A 22,889-nucleotide genomic window follows, 5' to 3' on the forward strand; every position below is an offset into this window, starting at 1 on the left:
CCCTAGGTGACGTCAGGGTCCACGGGTGCCTCCCAGAGTCCTCCGTGGAGCCCGTGGAGCCTCTGCTCTCTCCTCTCCACGGGCTTGGCCCATAGCCATGCAGATGGCCAAGGGCGGTGAGTCCGCAGCCTGGGAGGCTGTGCCTGGCCCTCCCTGTCTGGAAGGGGCAAGAAATGCAAGCCGTGCCCCCCGGGGCAGTGCCTGGTGGGGGCGGGCCCAGGCCCAGGGGGTAGGGTTCCGCTCGGACCCTTCTGACCGAGGGTGCGATCTCGGCAGGATTACCCGGTCAACAGAATGTTCTCCTTTTGGTTAGGTTTGGTTTGGCAAGCACTTACTGAGTGCCAGGTGCTGTTAGGTGCTGGGGAAACAGGAACGCAGTAGGGCTCCCTACGTCCAGGAGCACACAGTTCAGTGACTTTTTTTTTTTTTTATTAAATTTCTTTAATGTTTATTTTTGAGAGAGTGAGACCGAGCGCAAGCGGGGGAGGGTCAGAGAGAGAGAGGGAGACAGAATCCAAAGCAGCTTCAGGCTCCGAGCTGTCAGCACAGAGCCCGATACGGGGCTCGAACCCACGGACCGTGAGATCATGACCTGAGCCGAAGTCGGACGCTCAGCCGACTGAGCCACCCAGGTGCCCCGACAGTTCAGTGACTTTTTATTTGAGACCAACAACACCTGTGTCAGACGTGGGAGGAGAGTGAGTACAGGGAAGGATATCTGGCGATCGAGTCGGAGTGGCATAGTTTCGGAAATCCCCAGCCACCACACTGGACCATCCGTTCTCCCTACTGGACTGGGGAGGCAGCAGGGACAAGGGAACGGGCACAGGACGAGGAGTCCGGGGACAACAGCGTTGCCGGTAACATTCCATCTGGGCCAGGCAATGTGCTGAGCGGCTCTGGCTCTGTGTCCTCTAAACTGAAATCATTTCTCTCCATCTTTAAGATAGAATCAATCCGGGAAGGCTTCCTGGAGGAAGTGCAGTGTTCGAAGCACGGGAAAGAAACATTAAATTATTGTGCTAGGAGAGGCATCGTGCTGTGCGGTGTCCCCTGGGAGAAACAGAGGCAGGAGTGAGTCGGGGGAGGGAGGAAGTGGAGACCAAGGGTTTTGAACAGACGCTGTGAACAGCAGCGTAGGAACTGGGGAAGCCGGTGGGGGAGAGCGTGCGGTCTCTGGGCCCAGTGCTAGCAGATGGTGCTACCTGAAGGCATACTGGTTTATAGAAGGAACCACAATGGACCTGCTGGAGGGAAACCAGATGTTTCTGAGGCAGGATCCTCCCTGACCTCAGAACTGGAGGCCACTCGCTGCCAGCTGCAATTTTGGGACAGAGTGGCACGGCAGAGGCCCTCAAAGGTTGGAACTGCTTGCCCTCAGTTAAGGAAACCGGACCAGAAAAGGGTCCTGCCTCAGATTTCCGCAGCCGTGGGCGGCCCGGGTGTGGCTGGCAGACGGCCCGTCCCAGTGGTGGGGACTCACTGTGGTCCTAAGCGCCGCACCAGCGTCCTCCCCCAAGCTACCCATTCCCTCCTCCCACCAGGAAGGGAGGCACAGGCCCCTCAGAGTACAGAGCCTTTCCCTGGATGGAGGCACCAGTTGTGGGGGTGGGGGAGGAGCAGAACCAGCCGGAACAGGTAGGAGGAGGGGAGAGAGAAATGGGGGCTGGGGAGAAAGGGGGAGCAGAAGGAGAGGCGTAGAACAAGAGAGGCAAGAAAATAGGGTCCTGGGGCCAGGGACGGGGGGGGGGGGGGGGGGGGGGGGAGCTGGGAGGAGCAGGAAGGACAGGTGGCCCGAGAATGAGGTCAGGAGACAAGGAGAGGCCTGGGAGAGCCAAGGGAGGGAAGGCGGGGGAGGGGGGGGGAACAGGATGACAGCACAATGCGGAGGGAGGTGCAGAGGGGCCAGAGAAGCAATGGGGGAGTGAGGGAAGCAGGGGATGGGGAGATGGGGGCAGTGTAGCTGGAGGAGAGAGCGGAGACAGCGGGGACCTGGGGGGCCCCACTTCCCTCTCCCCGCTCAGCGGGGAGGGGGAGAAGGGCAGGAGGGGTGCTGACCTGGCAGGATGGCAGACGATGGCAGACGGGGACCCGCCAGCCTCCCGCGCACGGGTGGCATGCAGCCCCGTGGTGCGGGAGGTGTCGGGGGCGCCCCTACCCCCGCCTGGCACTCTGGAGCCGCCGGCCTCCTGGAGAAGCCGCGGAGCCAAAAGCACGGGAGGAGGGGGAGGAGGAGGAAGGAGAGGAAGGAGCTGCCGGCAGGGGTTTCTTCTCCCAGGCCTCCCCCCCCCACCGGCCCCCCGCCCAGCGTCACCTACTCCAAATCTCAAAGGCGCAGGAAGCAAATTCGGGGCAGGCCCAGCATCCTCCTCCTCCTGTGCTGCTGGGTTGACGCGGGTGACGCATCAGTGGCGTCTACTACACGCTCGCCCTGGCCTGACTTGTCGGGGCTCACGCGGTCCAACGGCCTCTAGGGGCTGGGGCGACAGCGGGGGGTCGGGGGGGAGTGCACCCGTGTCCCTCGAGCGCGTTCTAACCCAGCCCGACTTGTCGCAGACGGGGACAGTCTGGAGAAATGGACAGAGAGTGGGTTTTAAAGTCAGACTAAGGGCGCCTGGGTGGCTCAGTCGGTTACGCAGCCGACCTCGGCTCAGGTCATGATCTCGCGGTCCGTGAGTTCGAGCCCCGCGTCGGGCTCTGTGCTGACGGCTCAGAGCCTGGAGCCTGCTTCGCATTCTGTGTCTCCCTCTCTCTCTGCCCCTTCCCTGCTCATGCTGTGTCTGTCTCTGTCTCAAAAATAAATAAACATTAAAAAAATAAATAAATAAAGTCAGACCTACTCGGTTAGCACCCCAGCTGGGTAGCATATCGGGTGCTGGGCGAGTTTCCGAGCCTCAGTTAGTGGTGTGCCGGCACCTTTCTAAGTGATGGCTGTGCATTTATGCCTGGTTCGTTAATGGCCTTCACGGGGGTGAGGTAGGTATTTGGCGTCCCCATTTTACAGAGGGGAACTCTGAGGCACAAAGATGTTAAGCGACTCGTCCAAAGGACAGGGCGTCTGGCGCTGGGGTCACGTGTCCGGCCTGGAGACCGTGTGGCCGATGACCTCGCTCCAAGGCCCTTCTCTGAAATGGGGATGACGTGACCGAGTATGGGGCCGCGGGGAGGACTAGCTCCATGGGGAGCACTCGGCACATAGTAGGTCCTCAGTGTGTTCATATCATCCCAGAGCAAGGCAGTGGGTGGTAACCTGCCAAGGAGTAGCACAGCCGGGAAGCTCCGAGTGAGGGCAGATCACCTTTGTCCAGGTGCCCAGCAAGCCTGAGCGTCCGGGAGAAGTGACAGCAGTTCAATCTTAGACACAGAGTGGGGGCTCCCCGGGGAAGGAATGATCATCCAGAGACCACGTCAAAGGGGCCAGCACTGCGACCTCCCCGTTACAGCCCCGTGACCTCCCCAGCGCACCCCCCTGACTTCCCCACCGCACCCCTGTGACCTCCCCACTGTACCCCCACGACCCCCCACTGCACCCCCATGACCTCCCCACCACACCCCCACGACCTCCACCGCACCTCCGTGACCTCCCCAGTGCACCCCCGTGACCTCCCCACCGCACCCCTGTGCCAGTCCTACTTCCTGGCACCGGTGCTGCTTCTCCTCACTCCTCTGCTCCTCCACCCTGTCCCCCCAACTCCCTCCAGGTCCCCACCCAACACCTGCTCACTTACTAGTGGCTCAGGCTTGGGACCTGCCCCCGTCCTGGGGTGCCTTCTCACCCCACCACCAGCCTTGGACCTTCACCTCATGAAAAGCAGGCTCAGCGCCCCCGCAGGACTGACCCTGGCAGCTTTGTAGCTGCTCAGGTCTTCCCCCCCCCCCCTCCTCGGGGTCCACAGCCGCCTGGCCATTTGCACTAACTAGTCTGTCTATGCCTGGAACAAACACTCCCCAATGTGGGGAAACGTGTGAGGCGTGCTGTGATCCATCCAGGATGGCTAGAGGGCTTAGTGGGACGTAACGGGATTGGGAGAGAACCTGGGCTTCTTCCCTTCTCTCCAGCTGCTCCCAAAGGTGGGTGCAAAGCGACTTTTCATCGAAGCAGCCAGCTTTTCGCAAGGCTCTCTGGCGCGCCCGGCCCGCTCGCCGGGATGCACCAGGCCCTGCGCCAGGCCCTCCGCCAGGCCCAGGGGATCAGGTGAAGGAGACCGTTTCCGCTGCTGCGGATGGAAAGCTCGGGAGGCATTCCTGGTAATAAGGCGCCGGATGCTTGGACATCCCAGGCGCTGGCTCGGTTGTTATTTTTTTACTTCTTGTTCCTTTTTCCTGAGCGACAGATTCATAGTGCTTTTCTGTTCACTAAGCGTTTCTCAGCCCGTTCGCTTGACTGCACCCCCGCCCCGCGAAGGGGCTGTTATCGTCCCCATTGCACCGAGAGGGGACCCTTCTGTTCTGGAGCCGGGTGGCGCCGGGGAGGGCCGAGGACGCAGATCCGCGCTTTGTCCGGGTGGTTGTGTCCGTTCCGCTGCCCAGCGCTGTCCGCGGAAAGTTGCCCTGCCCGGAGGGCTCGCCTCTCTTTAAGTTGGAATAATGCAGTTGTATCTCTGTGGTCATCTGCTGCAACCTTTATTAAGCACATGATTGTGTCTGGCTCGGCGTGGGTGCGGGGTACGAGGTCCGTGCGGCCAGTCTCTGCCCTCCGGGGCCTGCGGTCTCAGCCAAAGCGCAGACGTGGATGAGCCCGTCCAGGGCCGTGTAGACAGCAGAGTGAAAACAACGCCCTAACGTGGGCCGACAGCACAGTCTTTACAAGACTGTGCAAGGCGGGGGTAAGTACGTTTTCGGGGTGGGGCGGAAGGCCACGGGGCTGCGTTTTTGGCAGCCACCCCGATTCTTGCTCATCTTGCTATCACAGAGCCCGTGTGCGCATGCGTCCGTGCGTGCGTGCGTGCGCGTACCCCTTCCGGCCGCCAGCGTGCACTGGGCTGGCTGTAAGGCAGGTGGTGACGGGCGTCCTGTGTTCAGGGGGTGAGGGGGAAACGTCACCATCCGGCAGTAACATTCACTGTCCTCCAGCACCCATCAAGTTTCTCTCTTAACGCTGAGCCCTTATGAGATGGAATGAGCACCTGTAATGTAGGAAGAGAGAGAGAGAAAAAGAGAGAGAGAAACCCAACAGCAACTTCAAAATCAGAGCGATAGGGGTTTTCATCCTAGACCTGCTAATATTTAGTCACATCCGTGACATCGGGCCACTTATCTGCGCTTTGCCGAGCCTCGGTTTTGTCGCATGCGGTTGGGAGAATTATCTGTAGCTCGCAGGGCTGCGCAGAGAGCGAGGTGAGGCTGTGTGTAAAGCGCTCTGTAACCCGATGATGTCATGTGTCTTTGTGAAGTTTTTTTACATTTTTTATTTTTAGCATGTAACGCACGTGGTACCCAATTTAAAAAAAAATGCAGACGGGTACGTGGTGAAATCTCTCTCCCGTGGCTGTCTCCCAGCCACGTTTTGGGCCTCACAGGATCGCTCTGTGGTCATCCCTGTGTTTCAGGAATGGACACTGAAGGCCGGAGAGGCTGAACGGCTTAGCTGAGGTCACCCAGCCGGAAGCCCGGCTCTCACTTCCCGCTGTAGGCTGTGGTCAGAGTGGACCCCGTTGCTGCGTCCTGTGCTTTGGGGGCTGTAATCTCTCTAGAATCTTATGGAGCGCCATTGATTCCTCTGCCCCCCCCCCCCCACCCCATGCCATCCAGACCCACGCATAAGATTTCATGTGGCTTCTCCACCACTGGATCCCCAAACTATCCACCCCAGGCCTCTGTGTCCTCTGTGGGGCCCCTCTGGAGAGCCACGGCCCGCACACCATCTGCTCCGTGAGAAGCCCAGGGCTCTGGAGCCGGAAGACTTCACGTCTCTGCTCCCCGCCACAGTGTATCTCAGCTTCGTGACCTTGGACACGTCCTTGGGGTTCGAGTTTTCTCTCCCCAAAGGCTGTCAATTAACATGAAGTCATTTTGGGGGCGCCTGGGTGACGTAGTTGGGTAAGCGTCCGACTTCGGCTCAGGTCATCATCTCACGGTTCGTGGGTTCGAGCCCCGCGTCGGGCTCTACGCTGACAGCTCGGAGCCTGGAGCCTGCTTTGGAGTCTGTGTCTCCCTCTCCCTTCCTCTCTCTCTCTGCCCCTCCCCCCCCCAAAGATAAATAATAAACATTAAAAAAACCCATTAAGTCATTTTGCAGCCTCTGAAAGCATAAACAAATCTAAGATGCATTACCCCTCACAAGGCCTGGAGGGAGTGAGAAACGCAGAAGCTAGCTTCATACTTGGAATTTCCCCGCCCCCGGGCCTGGGCCGGGAGCCTCTCCTGCCCGGTGGAGGCCATCCGGCCACCAGCCCCTCTCCAATCCCGCACCCAGAATCAAGGCCCCGGTACTGGGTGTGAGCACGACTCACACAGCGTCACGCATCCTGTCACCAGACCTCAGTGCCATCTGCTTGGCCTGGGCCAGGGTGAGCGGCGATCCCATCGTGAAGACGCGTCTCATTAAGAGGACCGGAAGATAGAGTCCCCAAGCCGCCTGGTGGGACCCGCGCTGCTGCCTGGGCAAGCGTCCCCTCCCCTCCCCCGTTCATTAATGATCACGGGAGGTTTTATTTCCCCCAACAAAAGTGTTAATTAGACATCGTTCAGAACAGGGATATTACACAGATGAATTAAACCCAGACCAATCAACAAGCCCGCTCTGTGCTTCGGGTCCCCCGAACGAGAAGGGAATGAAGGCGGTAATGGGAGGCAGGCGGTAGGATGTCTACCCTAATATGGAATAACAGGGAGGAAGGTTCTCTTGAGTTCCGCACCGCTTCTGTGACGGCAGACACCTTTGTCCTTCTGCAGCTCTGTCTTCTCACCGCTTTCTCTTTGTCCCTTTCTGCAGCACGCACACGCACGTGCACACACATCATTAGGATCGTGTTGTTTGCTGCTTCCCTGGTGTCTGGGCCTAGGGCTGGGTCGTCGGGGTGGGGATGGAGAGGCCACCCCAGTCAGGTGACTTCAGTTCCAACCCTCCCTGGGCTGTCCCTCGCCACCTCTCACTGCGGGCAAGGCCTCGATCGTTTAGAGCCAACCGTTTGTCTTCTGGTCAGAAGACTGGGTATATCTTGCTTACACGTTCCGTGGGTATGCAGTAGGTACTCAATAAATACCTGTTGCGTCCGGATGACTGGGCGACACCCGGAAGCACTTTGTGGCCTGGCAGTGAGTCCCTGGTATTGATCGCCCTCTGTGGGCAGCGTGGGGAGAACTGGGGGGGCAGTGTCCCGCTCCAGGGGGGTGACTAGCGAGGCCCGGAGTCTGTTGACGACCAGCAACGAGGACAAAATCAGGCACTTGGCTGGGACGGCGAGCTGGGCAGACCTCAGCGGATGCGCTCACACGGCCCGGAGGGGTGCAGAGGGTGGGTGGACGCTGGGGCGGGTCTGCCGGGCGCCCTGAGGGCAGGCCCGACTCCCCAGCGCCCCACGGCCCGGCCCAGGGTGCGTGCTCCCGTGAGGGTGCATCAGACCCGATGCTACAGGCTGCTAGGGACGTGGAGCCCCCTCCCGTGGTCTCTGGGGTTGGTGGGGTCAGAGGGCATTGAAGGCGCAAGACTTTCCTGAGGAGGGGGATGGAGAGTGGGACCGCAGGTCTGCTCAAAGCCCCCTCCCCCACCCCCGGCCGGTCTGAGAGGAGCCGAGCTGTGGCTGTCCCTTTCTCTAGCACCAGATAGTCTACCCTGGAGCGAGACTCCCCCTTGTCCACAAAGCACCCCTTCGCTGGGCACCCCTCTCTTTACGAAACATCCCCAACCTAGGGCAGGACGTCCGTGCCCCCTTCTGAGAGGGCCCCCGCCCGGCACCTGTGGCACCCTGTGCGGGAGACGTCCCCGCTGTGTTGGTCCCCACCGCTACCCAACTGCAGAGATGTTTGAGCCTTGCCTGGAAGCCCGTCGCTGCGGGACGCGGCCACAGACTCTTGTCTGGCTCCCGACACGTGGTCACTGGGGCCCGTGGAGCCAACATGAGGTTCTTCTCCCTCCTTCTCTTTGATTCTGGTTGCCTCAGTCGCCCCCAGGCTCCTTTCTGACAGTTTCCATCCGGGTTCGTACCCAAGTTCTTGACCTTCTTCGTGTCACTGAAACCCAAGCTCTGATAGGCTCCTGAATGATCCCGTTCCGGTTTGACCTCTATATCCCTGAAACCCAAGCTCCGATAGGATCCTGAGTGCATCCCAAACAGAAGGTAATTGTCCAGTCTCTGTTACCTGGTCACCTGGACGTTTTACTCTGTGGTGTGTGTGCACATGCAGGTAAGCCACAGGCACGTGAGGTTGTGTCCCTCCCTTGTGACCTGCGTGTATTAGAAGCCAGGCGGGGTGCGTTCAGACTCACAGTGTGCTCTCACCAGCTGTAGGAGCTTGGGGAGCTCGCCGAACCCCTCCGACATTCGGCCTCCTAGCGCTGAGTTTTATGGTTCAGAATTAAAAGCAAGAGGACGATGATTTCTGAATTATGGAGCTGTTTGTCAGATGTCAGGGGTGATTACTCCTTGCCAGTTCTGTGAGTCCCTTACCAAGGCGGTCGGGGGCGAGGGAAGGACGTCCTCGTGGAGGATCCACAGTGACGCGGCCGATGTGAACATATTCTCAGGTCACGGGGGGCTGCCCAGCCGCTTAACTGCACATCACTCCTTGGTTTCTTATCCCACCGGGTATGGGTGAAAGAAATTGAGGAGCGCTGGGGACAGGAGCGTTTAGATCGCCTCTGCTCGGTGGCTGCTTACCCGACCAGCATTTATCTGAACTCTGTGTGAGGGAGGGTTGTGTGCACCTGCGCCATTGTCTTGTCTGTCCTCCTTACATCCTTTTCTTCCAGCTCTTTGGGTGGGGATCCTGTTTTGGATCGGGGAGCTGCAGCGGGATCTGGTAGGAGCCACGGTCCCGGCCTCCGGGCTCGTAGCTCTCCAGCTGCCCTCCCGGCCTCTTGGCAGGGATCAGTTACTGACCATCCGTCAGTTTCTTTTGTCTTTTGGGAGGAAACCTGTTCAGAGCGGCCCCCTGGGGACTGGGCCCCGGGCAGCGAGCGTCACGGAGAAGGGAGGTCCAGATGCCTGATGCTGGCACGCACCTGCCCGTGGTGAAGGCCCGAGGCCAGGATTCGGGATCCTGCCTGGTGTCTGGCACCCTCCATGCACCAGAGGTGGGGGGCGGGGGTGGTGGTCCCAGGAGGGACGCAGGAGACCCCGGCCTTCACGCTGGGAGGGCAGATACAGGGCACGGACGGAAACCAAAGGACAGAATGAGTACGTAGTTGGTCCTACCCCACACTAGACACTCTGCTAGGTATCCTACTTACTGTTGACCCACTTAATTTAATTCTCCTGGAGCCTTGTTAAATAAAATGACGAATTCTCTTTTCTGGAAGAGGTGCGAAGAGCCAGGGAGGTGACGGTGGAGGTGGGATCAAACCGACCCGTCTGAGCCCTGCTGTGTTCCTCAGTCCTTGTCTCTCTGGCCTCAGGGAACCGCGCTGAGGAGGGAGGGAGGGAGGGAGGCCTGTTCCTGCTCCGCAGCGACCGCGGGGCCATCGGCCTTAACTGGGCCGTGCGGGTGATGGAGCACCGTCTGCATTCCAGCCGGGCCTGTGATTCGGGGGGGACGTCCCCGGAAGAGACTTGCTGCCACCCAAACCGTAGGTGTGGATCCCACAGAGCCCCGTGGAGCCAGGGATCTGGGGCCGCACAGGTGGGTCTCTGCGCCCAGAGGCTACCGTCTGCCCAGCCCCGCCACCGCAGACAACCCGGTGCGGATGGACGCTTCCCTAAGGGAAACACCAGAGTCGGGGCTCCTGCGATCTCCGGGAGTGCTCCAGGATCTCTGGAAGTGCTCTGGGATCGCCGGAAGTGCTCCGGGTTGCTCGCTTTCCTCCCGGGAGGGAGGCTCTGGGGACTTTGAAAGTGGGGGTGTCTGTGGTGACAGTGTAGACGGCGCCCCCTGGAGCATAGAGCCGGAAGAGGGGGACTCAGAACATTTACCAATCCATTCGTTTATGAATCACTGTTCCAGACTTACTTTCTGCCTAACTTATTGGGACGGGCACGGGGTGAACACAGAGCGCGGGTGTGCGCATCAGCCCGTGGCATCCTGGGCAGCCGCGAGGCTGCCGAGGGGGCTCGGGATGTCATGCGCTTCGTGCCCAGGCAGCGGGGCACTCCACTGGATAACCTGAATTCACACCTGGACCCCTGGTGACGGGCCGTGTTAGTCGCTAGGGCTGTCGTCACAAAGCTGTGCTCACGGGGAGGCACAGGGGTGGCTGCGTGGGTTCAGCATCTGACTTCGGCTCAGGTTATGATCTCGCGGTCCGTGGGTTCGAGCCCCTCATGGGGCTCTGTGCTGACAGCTTGGAGCCTGGAGCCTGCTTGGCATTCTGTGTCTCCTTGTCTCTCTGACCCTCCCCTGCTGGTACTCTGTCTTTTTCTGTCTCTCTCCCTTAAAAATAAATAAACAGTAAAAACAAATTTAAAAAACCAACCAAAACACCAAAGCCCCACAGATTGGGCAGCTTGGGACGCAAATTCATCTGCTCACGGTTCTGGAAGCTGCAAGTCCAAGATCAAGGTGCCAGCGGACCTGGTGTCTGTGCCGGAGGCAGACGGCTGCCTCCTCCCCGTGAACCCACGTGGTCTGTCTCCTGTGGGCCCACCCCAACACCTCCTCTTCCCACGGGACACCCGTCAGATTGGGCTAGCGCCCTCCCTCACGGCCTCATAGACCTTAATCACCTCTTTAAAGGCCCTCGATGGGTCACACTCTGAGGTCCTCGGGTTGGGGCTTCCGCCTGGAGTATGGGGGACACCTCAGCCCAAGCAAGGGGCACAGAGAACAAGAACAGTTGGAAAGGCTCCTGGGCCCGTCCACATGTGGGCAGGCCCCCCCAGGGGTGGGAACAAGTATGTTTCAGGAGCGGCAGTGGTGGGGACTCTCCCAGATGAGCCACAGCCTGGATGACGGGCCGGGGCCAGTGCTGGTGCGGCCTGGGTCAGCCACTGGGGCGGATGCCCCCCACGTAAAGGGAGGGTGGTGGCTCTCGCGTCTTCTGGTCGAAGCTTGAAGCGGGGAGCCGGGTGGCTGGAGGGCTATAGGGGCAGAGCTGTGAGCCCGGAGCAGGGAGGCCGCGGGGAGGGCTCTGAAGGCTGGCAGCCTCGGCAGGGGCCTCTGAGAAGCCGTGGCCGGTCTGCAGTGAGCCTCCACGGGCTCTGGACTCCGAGGGGGCCTCGGCTACACACATTCTCAGCTCTGCTGTGGGAGCTGGCTTTCCCACGACGGAAATCCCAGAAGAGGCCATCGCATCCCGGGGGCCACTGGTGCCATGATACCCGCTGATATCTGGGGACCCGCTGACACCGTGGCAGCAGCAAGTTCCGACGTGGGGTCTTCAACACCTGGGCTCGAGTGTCCGCGTTATAGGACCTTAGCCAAGTGACGTCACATCTGAGCTCCGCTTCTCCATTTACGGGAGGACTCCCTCATATCTCCTTCCCTGGAGTTGTGGGCGTTAAATGAACCAGTGTCCGCAAGAGGTTAACAGGGTGCCCAGTATGCTCCAGTGTTTAATGAGCGAGCGCTATGTTAAATGGTTAGCTCTCAAGCCCTTTCTCTCGTTCCAAACCCTGTCTGCAGCCCCCTCCTCCAGGAAGCACTCTGTAAGCTCACAGGACTCCTCTACCGAACCTGGGCTCCTGAGGCCCCACTTTGGTTTCCCAGGTAGCTTTGGCTTGTCATCCCGAGCGTTCCAGAAACACGGTCTCCAGAGTGGGGGCCTGTCTCCCGTCCTCCCCACATCTGTCCCCGGAGTGCAGCACAGATTCCCCCCTGCAGGGCCCACGGCTGAGCCGGCTGCCCCTCACCCCCGTTGCCTCAGCAGGAAACCGTCCGGGCTCTTGTGTCAGCTAGACGCCGGGCAGGACCGGCCTGCCAGCCGCTCAGAAACTCTGGTGGAGTCGTGGCCTGGCTCTGTGCCCACAGACCTTCCCGGGAGGCTCTCTTCTACCGGCCCCCCCATCTGCCTGGCTGGCGGGGGCGGGAGGCCGGCCCTCTCTTCCCGGGGCCGGCGAGGGAGCCCAAGGACAGAGGCCTGTGCAGAGGCCATGTGTGAGCCGAGGCTTGTGCCTCAGTCCACGTGGTCGTGAACTCGGCAGATGTTTACGTGTTTCTGCTACGTGCCAGGCGCTGTTCTAGGCCCCAGAGATGTGCGGTGGGAAGGCGGATGTGGCTGCCCTGGTGTGGCTGGAGGGAGCCGGCTGGACGTGCTGGCAGGAGGTACAGGACGCTAAGCAGACCAACCAGGAACAGGGGCCGTGATGCTGGAAGTAACCAACTTCTGGTCCTTCTGCAGCTTTGCCTCCCTGGGCACTAGGAGAGACCGCGCTTGGCCCTCCGCCATCTCACAAAGGGAAGACTGAACCCAAACGGGGCACCCAGGGTCTGGGGAAGAGGGAGCACCCCGTGTCACATGGAGGAAGCCTTAGACTGGCCCACCAGATAGAAGCACCCCAAGGGACGTGGTGCGTTCGCGGCTGTCACTTCGGAATCTCCAACAGCCGTGCGAAGTAGGTCCGGCCGGTGCCGACCGGCTCCAGAGGGCCGGGCGGGGGGCGGGGGCGGGGGGATGGATGTGGACGTCGCAGAAGCGACAGAACTTCTGGACAACCTGAGCGTCCAGCGAATGAGAAGGGCTGCTTCACGAGGCAGCCAGCCCCGCGGCCCGGGAGGCTTCCGGAAGAGCCCGGAGGGCCGTGGGCCGGGCACGCTGGACCGGGGACTTCTGATTGAGGAGCACGTTGGCCAAGGTGACCTCCACCGTCCCGTCCAACACCGGGGCCCTGCCATTCCACGAGCACCGTGCGCGGGCCCAGCCTGCCCGGCCTCGCATCATGAATGCCTGAACTTTGCTGACGGTCAGTGTGTCTTGCTTGCAGTAGGGCTGTCCATGACGAGCCCTGACGGACCAGCATCAAGAGGGCAAATCGCTTGGAAACGGGCTTCCCTTTCCTGACCCTGCAGCTCCGTCCCCGTTTTATTTTTCCGTATCCGATGGCCAACACTTAAATTGCTGGACGCCCCTCATTCCCACCAGTTGGCCGGTGGAGAAAACGATTCGCAGCATTGGCCCGAGACGCGAGAGGCGCAAGGGGAGGGGTGGGGAGGGCGGGGGTGGCGAGGGGGCCGGGACGAACGTGCGCTCACGTCCCCACATGCCAGGGACCTCCCAGCCCGTGCCCCACACCAGCTCATCAGGCTGGTTTGCCTCCTGATTGTTCTAGGACACAGGGGCTCGGGGTGGGTTGTGCCTCAGCATTGTTCCCCTCGCCTCCCCCACCCCTTCGTGTCCCCTGACGGCCCGGGTTGTAGATACAGTCTGGCCAACTCTATCGATTTTCTGTTTCGAGGCCTTCTTGCCGAGCGGCCTGGCGTTACCACTCCTGGTGGTGTGGGTCTCAGAGGCAGGTCCCAGAGGGCGAGGGATGTGTCTGTCTTGTTCTTTGTAGGGAGCCGTGCTTGTCACCTGTGGGTGTTGTTGTTATGTTTCGTGGTTTGTTTTGATGTGTTTGGTGTTTGGTTTTCGGTAACCATGCCGTCTCCTTGAGGGCTGTTGGTTTGCTTATAAAACAGAGCTCCAAAGAGAGTATCCGGTTGATGCTGGGAGCAGGAGGTGGGGTCCCCCAGGTGGGTCTCCTCTGGACAGTCCCTCGTCGTGGCTCACGCCTGGGGAGTGATGTAACCCTCCGTGCCTCCGTTCGCTCACTTGTGTGTCTGTTCGATTAACCATTTACTGGGGACCTTGTAGGAGCCCATTCCCGGGCTTGGCCTCCAGGAACGTAGATCTGAGTAGCCGTACGTGTAACCAGGGGTGTAGACCGACGCGTGCTGTAGACACAGCAAGGAGGCCCCATAACGGAGGTAGGAGGCAGTGGGGTGGAGGAGAAAGACCAGGGACTCCAGAGTCCGACAGACTGGGGTTCGAATCCCGACCCTTGCTTTCACTGGTTCTGTGGTCTCCTTGAGCCGTGGTTTGTGGAGAGATTAACGTCTGTCTTCCAACACTGTACTGAGGAGGAATTAAACTAGATCCTGCAGCAGCATCAATGCCCCATAAATATGGGTCTCCCCCTCCCCTGTCTGGGCGAGTATAACAGGAGTGGCTCATTTTGCCTGGAGGGCTTCACGGTGGGGGAGGCCGTTGAGCTCAGAGCAGGGATGGAGGGGATAATCGCTTCAGCATTTCCTTAACCCAACCCGGTACGGAAAAGACTGGGCCGCTTCAGAGAAGGAGGGCTGCTGCGTGCTGGGGGTGGGTGGCCAGAGGCAAGGCGGGGAAGGGGGCGGGGGCCTGGCTGTGAAGGGCCTTGGGTGTCCAGCTAAAGATTTTGAATCGTATCGTGAACAGCAAGGACGTAATGGAGTTTAGAAAGCAGTGAGTTATGGACTCGATTTCGTGTTTTGGGATCATAACTCGGGGGGGGGGCAACATGGAAGCCAGAAGGAGGTGTGGAGGAGGGGAGAGACAGCAGGGTGATGACCGACAGTCAGTCAACAAACGCTTATTGAGCAGTTATTATGTGCCAGGCACTCTACAAAGCTGAGTGAGGTAGGATCCCTGAGGGAGAGAATAGAGGGCACGCTCTGGAGAGAGGCACGGGTTGGAGGGAGCCTGCGTGGGGACAGCCAGTGAAAGGCCGTGGACAAGGTTGGCATTCCTCCGTGCAGATGTCATTCACACCGACAATTCACGGTGTGGCAGGCGGTCCTGGGACTGAGATTGTCCAGGAGACCGAGTGCCAGTTAGAACCAGGGACGCTCAGGAAAAGTATTTTGGAGTTGGAACTGATCGTGGATTTGAGGCAAAGATTGAGGGGAGGAGGAGATCCAGGCCCCCTAGGGAACGGCCCCTCGCGGGGGGTGACAGCAGGCCGGGGATCTAGCGGGGGGGGGGGGGGGGGGGGAGACTGCTGTGGGCCGGGCTGGGAGTCTGGGCTCTCCCCTCCGCTGTCCGGGGCGGGCCTCTCCTCTCGGGAACCCAGGGCCTTCACAGAGGCTCGTAGGACTTGCTGCATTGCCCAGCGCGGCCAGCGCTCGGGAGGTAGGGGGGAGGGCCGGGGACAGGAAGAGAGCTCTTCACAAACCGGAGACCGGAGAGGTGAGGTCCGGGCAAGACGGTGGTGGTAGGGCCTTTCCCCGGGGACAGGTGAGTGAGTGTGTGTTAAGTCAGATGGTAACTGAACAAGGCTTCCAGGTGAGGGGGGCATCCAGGGTGGGGGGCAGGCGGCCCCCGTGCCCCCCAGCTGCCTCCCGTTTCTTGAGGGGGCGGGGCCGGGGGGCCGCAAATGTTCTTTAACACGGGCGGCAGGCTGCGTCCTCGGTTGTGCGTGGCGCCCCCTGTAAGCTGGGCCTCGGTCGCCCACTGCTGCCATAGGGGAGGCGGCCCCTCCCTCCGGGTGCTTTGGGGACAGAAGCCGCTGCCGTGTGCAAGGGGCCACCCGCCGGGACCGCGGCCAGCAGCGTTCTCTGGGTGTCCCCCGAGTGCCGGGCCCTGCTCCGGCTGGACCCGTGCACACGGCCTCGCCAGAGTCACCTCCGCCCGAGGTCAGCTCGTGTGCCCCTTCCTCCTGATGGGCTGTGCGCGGGCCTGTTGCCTTACCAAGTGTCCTGTGAAGGACTGACGTTCGTCGTGCGGGCAGGAGGATGGTGGGGAGACCGCGAGCTGCGTGCAGATCCATGAGGGGAGAGTGCGTGGAAAGCGCCTTGGAAACAAACACGGGCACAGGCAGGGCACCAGCTGGCACCGCTCCTCTCACGGGGGGAGGACCGCAAGCGGACTCCGGGCCGCCCCGTACTCCTGGTTGCCTCCTCCCTGCCCCGGGCCCCTGCGCGCTCCCTTCCCCCCTGCCCCACGGCCTCGCCCCAGCCAGGATCAGATATGGCCTTTGTCTTCATGCCTCGCCGCTCCCTTTCAGGGATAAAGGCCTCCGTGTCTGGGAACACTGACAGGCCAGGGGACCCCAGGGGGCAGGGCTCCCGCCTTTTCTCTGAATCTGTTGCCACTCTCCTCTGCCACCTGCCCCGTGCCTGGGCACCTCATCGCGGTGAAATTGCAGGGGCCACCGGGGAGGCTTCTGCCTTCTCGGGTCCCCGCCTTCCGGGGAGGAGAGGAAACAGAGCGGAAAACGTGCCTCCTGGAGAGGCAGTGAGGAGGCCGGGCGGGGGGCCGTGAGCCTCAGGAACAGGGTGAGGCTTCCTGGCCGGCTCCCCCCAGCTGCCACCAAGACCAGCCGTGGGGTGCCACAGGGCGCCGGGGCCCCTGGCAGCCCGTGCCCGGTGGCTGTGGCCACGTGGACTGCGTGGGTCCCCTCCCAGGGGCGGGAAGGTGCCCTGCCAACTAGGGTAAGGCGAACTGCGGGCCTTGGTGTGCACGACAGAGGGCTAGAGCAGCTTCAAGTCACTCTGCTAACACCTGCCTCTGACGCAGCGTGCTGGACGGCTAAGCACGCGCCCGCCTCTACCCGCCTGGTCCTGGCAGTCGCGGGTGAAGACATTGAGGCCCCGAGGGGCGGCTCGCCTGTGCACAGCCACGTTGCCGTTGAGGCGGTACAGCCCAGAGGTTAGGAGGACGCCCTTGGACGCCAGAAGACCCAGAACTTAATCCTGTTTTCCCGTCGTAGCGCCATAAGTTGCCAGCTTTGTGACGTTAGGCAAATTACTTAGTTTCTCTCACCCTCCACATTTCCATGTAAGTAAGACGAGGTTGATTGCTTGCCGCGTAATGGGGAGTGTTGAGGATTCCCTGAGACAGTCCATGTACAGTGAGTGACGGGCGTCCTGTCTGGAACGTTCATTTGTCCGTTCAGCAGGTGTGAATCGGATGCCGCCTTCGTGCGGGCACGGTGCTACCCGCTGGGCCCACAAGAGTGGGTGCGGCCGACGGGGACCCTGTGCTCCAAGCATCCTGTGAAAGGCGGCTAGAAAAAAGTGGCAAAGGGGCGCCTGGGTGGCGCAGTCGGTCGAGTGTCCAGCTTCCTTCCGCTCAGGTCGGGATCCCGCGGTTTGTGAGTTCGAGTCCCAGATGGGGTTCACCGCTGTCAACGCAGAGCCTGCTTCGGATCTCTGCCCCCCGTCTCTCTGCCCGTCCCCGGTGTGTTCGCTCTCGAAAATAAGCTTAAACACGAAGGGGCATAGCCGGAGGTGAACCCCCTGCTGTCTGCCTCCAGTGCTGGGTGTGACATTCTCCCTGGAAGAGGAGGAGTTCCTCTGCACCGTCCTGGGGGACCCACGCCAGGCAGCGTCCATCCTTTCTGGATACCCGGCTCAATGGGAAGTAGGCCAACTGGACGGTAGTAAAGCTTCTAGAAACCGTAACACTCATTGTTATTCATCTCGTATCCTTAAAGTACCAGGCGCTTTTTCTGGGCGCTGAGGATACAGCAGTGAGCAAAATGTGTGTGTGTGTATTTCTACCCTCACAGATCTCATAAGGCTTCGTGTCAGGGAAGGAGACGATAAACAAATTAATACATAAAATAAAAGGTAACTTGGATATTGATATGCGTTATGGGAGTAGTAAAACAAGAGAAGAGGCTTCCGGAACGTCGTGGGCAGTTGTGCAATTTTAAGTGATGTGGTTCGGCAGGAACTCACTCAGAAGGTGGTACCTGACACAAGGTCTGAAGGACGGAAGGGAACAGACATACCAGGGGGAAGCGTTCCCGGCAGAAAGAACAGTAAATGCAAAGGTCCTGAGGTTGGAGGGTCCCTGCTGCGTTTGAGGAAATCCAGTATACATGTACCAAAGTGAGCAAGGGAACGAGTGGTAGAAACAAGGTGTGTGTGTGTGTGCGCACGCGTGTGTGCATATACAACATGCACGTGCACGCAAATCGTGAGGGGCCACACGCACGCCCTGTAGTTCTGATACTAACCACCCAGAGTTAGCTCAGACTCCACGTGTTCAGGGCACAGCCCCAGCCAGGGCGGGATCCCAGGCCACCTCCTGAGCGCGCTTCTGACCGCGGCCCCCTCAGGGGCCGGGAACGACTCTAACTTGGCAAAGGGCCTTCCTTACAGCTCCGCTAGAAAGGACGCAGATCGGGACCAACCCGATGAGGAGAGGAGCCCCCACTGCCCTCCCTGCAGAATCAGGCCATCACCCTCCCGGCACACGGAAGAGTTCACCAACTGGAAAGTTCCCCTGAGCCTCAGTGTCCAGCGTTTATTGGGGTTTGGTGAGGGAATCACCGGCCCCACGATGGAACCCACTGAACCCTCTTCCTCTCCCAGGTCTCAGCAGGTCAGGCCGGTGCCTGTGGCCCGGAGCCCCAGCCCACCGACCCCGTGGCTGGTCCACCAGCAGTCCCAGCCCCCACCCAGACTCACTTCCTTAGCACAAACCCAGGTGTGGTCCAAGAGCCCAAAGACACCCTTATCACTGGGGAAGTTCCAAGGCTCGAGAGCCTCTGTCCCAGGAACCCAGTTCCAGGACCAGACAAGTGGTTAGGGGACAAGAACCTTGAAGGAATCACAAGGACTCGGGTTTTCACTTCGAATGAGATGGGAAGTTAGTGCTGGGTTCTGAGACCTAATTTCTGTGTTAACAGAGTCACTCCGGCTGCTGGGTTGTGAACAGACTGTGTGCGGACAGGGGACCCGTCCGGTGGCTCCTGCGGACGGGGCTCGTCTCTGGAATTATTTGAGGATTAGAACCGGCAGGATGCGCTGATGGAGGGGAAGCAGTGGGAGAGAGGAAGGGAAGGGCAGAGAACGGAGCTTGTCTTGAGGACCCGGAGGAAGAGGGTGCTCTTTGCTGCGGGGCCCAGGTTTGGGGGAGGAAGATGGGGAGCTCCGTTTTGGAGGGAAGTGGGAGATGCCCGTGGGACACACATAAAGTAAGTGTCTTGGCCGAAGCGGCCGGAGCTGGGGGGGGGGGGGGGTCTGAGCGGGCTGGAGGCGGTGGGTGTGCGCCCGGTGAACTCGGCAGGGAGCGAGGGCAGAGGGGACCACAGCAGGCACAGGACCAGGGTGAGCCCCGGGAGAGTGCCAGGCCGCCAAGCCCCGGGGGGCAGCGGCCGGCCGTGCCAGATGCTGCTGGTCCGTGCAGCAAGGTGGGAGCCAAGGTGAGGGGAGATGTTGGATTTAGCCGCTTGGGGGTCCTTGGTGACCTTGACCCCGGAAACCGTGGCGTGGGGCCCGGGAGGAGAGCCCCGCGTGCAGGAGCTCGTGGTTTGCTGTGAGTGGAGAAGCGGGGCGGGAGCCGGGCCAGCGGAGGACACCCAGCCGGCGTGTGCGCAGGGCCCGTGGGGAGGAAACGGCGGTTTAAGAACGCGGGCTGTCTGGTCACGAGAAGAGGAGACTCTGGGGCACGTCATAACTCTGCTCACATGCTTGAAGCACTGTCATGTGGAGGAGAATTAGATTCATTTTATGTGACTCTAGAGAGAGGAACCAGCCCCGGCGGTTAGAGGCTGCGGACGGGGTGGGGGGGGGGGGGCCTGCAGGGCCGCCAAAGGGAGAATTTGTGCACCTGCTCGTTGACTCGCTGAAGACAGCCACGGTGCGTGCCTACTGTGTGCGTGACACTGGCCTGGGCGCCCGGGGTCGAGCCCTGCGGGGGACTCAGCCCCTCGGGCTGGCGGGGAGGGCGACCCCCCCCCCCGGGGTCCGCCTGGGGAGGTGGTGCGGAGAGAGGTCAGGCTGTGCGGGGGAGCCGTGAAGGCTCGTGGAGGCCAGTCACCTTCTGATGACTGAGAACCTGTTTGGCTTAAATAAATGAGGCTTAAAAAGGTACTTGAACCTCAGTTATCAGGTACATTTTCTGGATGGCTAGGCCGTGTAGTTACAGCCTTAATAACAACGAGGGCTGAGAGCTGGGTGCCGCTTTGTCGTTTACGGAGCACACGTGATCCCGCCCAGATCGCTCTGCTGTCCCTGTTTTCTAGTTGGGTGAACTGAGGCTCAGCGCGGTGAGCCTTGCCTGAGGTCGTAATTGCTACAGAGCCGGGCCACAACCACGTTCCCGAGTCCCCGGTCCCCTGTGCACGTCCTTCCCGGAGCGGCCAGGGGCTCGGCCACACTGGTTATAACCTGCTCTGACCTGCGCACACAAGTGTTTCAGGGCCAGGGTTCGGGTGTCCTGTGGAATGTTCCATAAGCCGTGCCCCCTCCCCGGTGTGGCTCCCACAAAAATGATCTGCTCTGAGTGAGCTGGCAGGTCCCAGGACTTTCCTGCGCCTCCGCCGGCCCCGACCCTCCCTTTCTCTTGACCAAGAGATCTCTGGAGCCCAAGAGCAACCTAGCCCTGGGCTTCCGCGGGCTTCCTCCACCAGCACTCCCGTCCTTGGCTCCTTGGTGCCGATGACACTTATCAGGTCCCCGAGATCAAAAAGGGTGAGGAATCCAAAAATGAAATAAGGAAGATGGAAGGATCGGGCAATCATCATCATCATCATCATCATCATCATCATCATAACAACTAAAACTTGCCCGGGGCTTAGTCTCTGTGAGGAAATACTGATATCACGTCCGTTTTACAGACGAGGACACTGAGGCACAGAGACGTGAAGCACATGGTCCCAGGCTGCACAGCAGAGCTGGCTACTGACCAACTTAGCTCCTAGATGCGCCTGCCTCCCGTGAGAGGAAGAGGGGAGAAGCAGAGACCAGGAATGGTTTCCATCCAGCACGATTTTTCGAGCCTCCGGTGTACGAAGCCAGGAGGGAAGAAATAGACGTAGTTCCTGCCCCCAGTGAACCCACAGCTGCAGACTCACCCAGCATCAAAGCGGGAAGGGATCTCGGAGCTGTCGCCCAAAGTGGGACACAGAAAGGTGCAGAGAAACACCTAGAAGGAAAAGGGAACACACACCTTTGCTCGTGTACAAAAATAACATAAAACACACAAGTCAGCAGTTCAACACAGGCCCTGAACAGCCGTGACCGTGCATCTGTCACAGCCAATACACGTGCGGTGGGGCTGGGGCACAGTCCTCGCCCCCCAGCTGGAGGAGGAATTGCAGGGGTAAGAAATCTTGTGACATTGACCACAAGCGCAGGAAGCATTTACTGCCTTTGAGAAAGAACGAGCGGGCTGGTTTGGGAGTGGAGCTCACTCTCGGGAGAGAGGCAGCAGAGATGCTAAGCTGTGTGGCACAAGCTCAGGGGTGGGGAGGGGCGGCTATCAGGGAGAGCTTCTCGGAAGAGGGGGCATTTGCCTGGCACAGAAGAAGAAAAACTTGGGTTAGCAAGTGAGGAGGCAGAAGGAATAAAATGTATTTGTAGGGCGAGGTAGGAAGAGAAGATTAACTTTGGGGTTCAGTTCAATTCCACAAGCGTTAGTTGAGCGTCTACGAGGAGATGGGTGTCCTTGCTCAGTACAAGGCTGGATGACAAACAGCGTCTGTCCTGAGGTGCTTGTAGCTCAGTGCTTCTCAGTCCTAGGGCTGTAAGTACCCTGTGAGCTCAGTGCTGCGTGGGCTGGGGATCCGGGAAGGCTCCTGGGGCCCTGAGCCTGAACTGCTCTTGGAGGAGGAAGAGGTGGGGAGCCCGGTGGCAGGGGAGGGGAGCATGCGAGTTGGAGGGCTGAGGCAGGATGGGCACGGAGACCCCTGGCGTGCTGGGGTTTCTGCAAGGCGGAGCACATGTCCTGGAGAACAGAAGACACTGTGGGAGCAGTGAGGTTGGCCGGGACCTAAGCTAATTTGAGCTTCGTCCGAGGTCACTGGGGAGCCACTGAAGGTTTCACACGGGCTGGCGATAGATTTGTGTCTTAGGAAGATCATTCTGGCAACTGTGTGGAGAATGGATTTAAGGGGCGCGAGCTGGAGGCGGGGGAACCGGTCAGGGGTGTTGCCATAGTCCAGGGAGCAAAGAGGGGGCTTCAGCGAGGGGAGTAGGTGTCGGGGACAGGGATGACTGAGATCTGTTGAGGAGGCGTGTCCAGTGCTGGCTGGTGTGAGGTAAGCCAGGAGGGGTCCGCGGCGAGTGCCCGGTTTGGGTGCGGGCGGAGAAGTATTGGGGTCAGTGGGCAGAAGGACCAGGAAACCAGGCTGAAGGTGCTCGGGTCACAACGGCCACTGCCCGCTTGTGACGAGGGCTGAAGGCGCAGTCACAGCCCTCCTGGACTGAGCTGACCTCATGTTCCAGGGAGCACTCCCTGGGAGCCCCCGCTTGGGGGCCGTTGGCCGTTTTTGAGGTTTAAAGCTGAAAATCCGTGTCTGGAGGTGGGGCTCGGGGAGAGGACTGTGTGTGGCTGGAGAGAACATCCAGAGCATCTGTCCGAGAGTTCCCGCTCAGCCCCGCCTGCAGCCTCCTGGTGAGAGTAGAGGCTGAACCCCAATGCCCTCCGCCCCAGGGTTCTGCAGGGGCCAGGGATGTCAGAGAAGGGGCTCGGAGGCTACCAGAAAGACGGGACGGGATCACCGATTACGGTAGGAGCCACGTGACCTTGGGAGGCCGCTCAGCCCTCAGAGCGCAACACCTTCAGTGTTCAAGGGACCTTTCTGGTGCTGGGGTAGAGCCTGCACCCGAGGCGCCCAGAGACACCAGAGCTGTGCTTCTGGCTTTGCTGGTGACCGTCACTGCACCTCTCTGGGCCTCGGGTTCCCCGCCTGTGAAATGAGAGGGTTGGTCTCTTCCGGCCGTGACGTTCCGAGACTTGGGAATGCGGTCGGACGGCGGCTGTCCAGCTGGCCCATCCTGCCCTCACCATGTTCGCTTTCCCAAAATTGTACCTTCTCCTGATTCCTTCCTGGCTGCCTCCCCTTCCTCCTGCTTCAGAGATGGACATGTGCTCGGCAGTGCTCAGA

General features: G+C 60.3%; 1 protein-coding gene and 2 long non-coding RNA genes across 7 annotated transcripts in view; 2 read left to right on the top strand and 1 right to left on the bottom strand.

The window, feature by feature from the left end:
• The window catches only part of KIRREL1 (kirre like nephrin family adhesion molecule 1), a 99,040-nt gene that overhangs the window by 35,275 nt on the left and 40,876 nt on the right, over window positions 1–22,889 (top strand). The window lies entirely within an intron of this gene.
• On the bottom strand, window positions 640–5,403 carry LOC123585960. Its single transcript, XR_006706507.1, has 2 exons — window positions 2,319–5,403; window positions 640–1,053 (listed from the first exon to the last, which is right to left on the bottom strand). It is a non-coding gene; the product is annotated as an uncharacterized LOC123585960 (long non-coding RNA).
• Window positions 16,833–20,999, top strand: LOC123585959. The gene is made up of 2 exons (XR_006706506.1): window positions 16,833–17,540; window positions 17,914–20,999. It is a non-coding gene; the product is annotated as an uncharacterized LOC123585959 (long non-coding RNA).

This window comes from Leopardus geoffroyi, chromosome C3 (genome assembly GCF_018350155.1).
Source record: "Leopardus geoffroyi isolate Oge1 chromosome C3, O.geoffroyi_Oge1_pat1.0, whole genome shotgun sequence".
NCBI lineage: Eukaryota > Metazoa > Chordata > Mammalia > Carnivora > Felidae > Leopardus > Leopardus geoffroyi.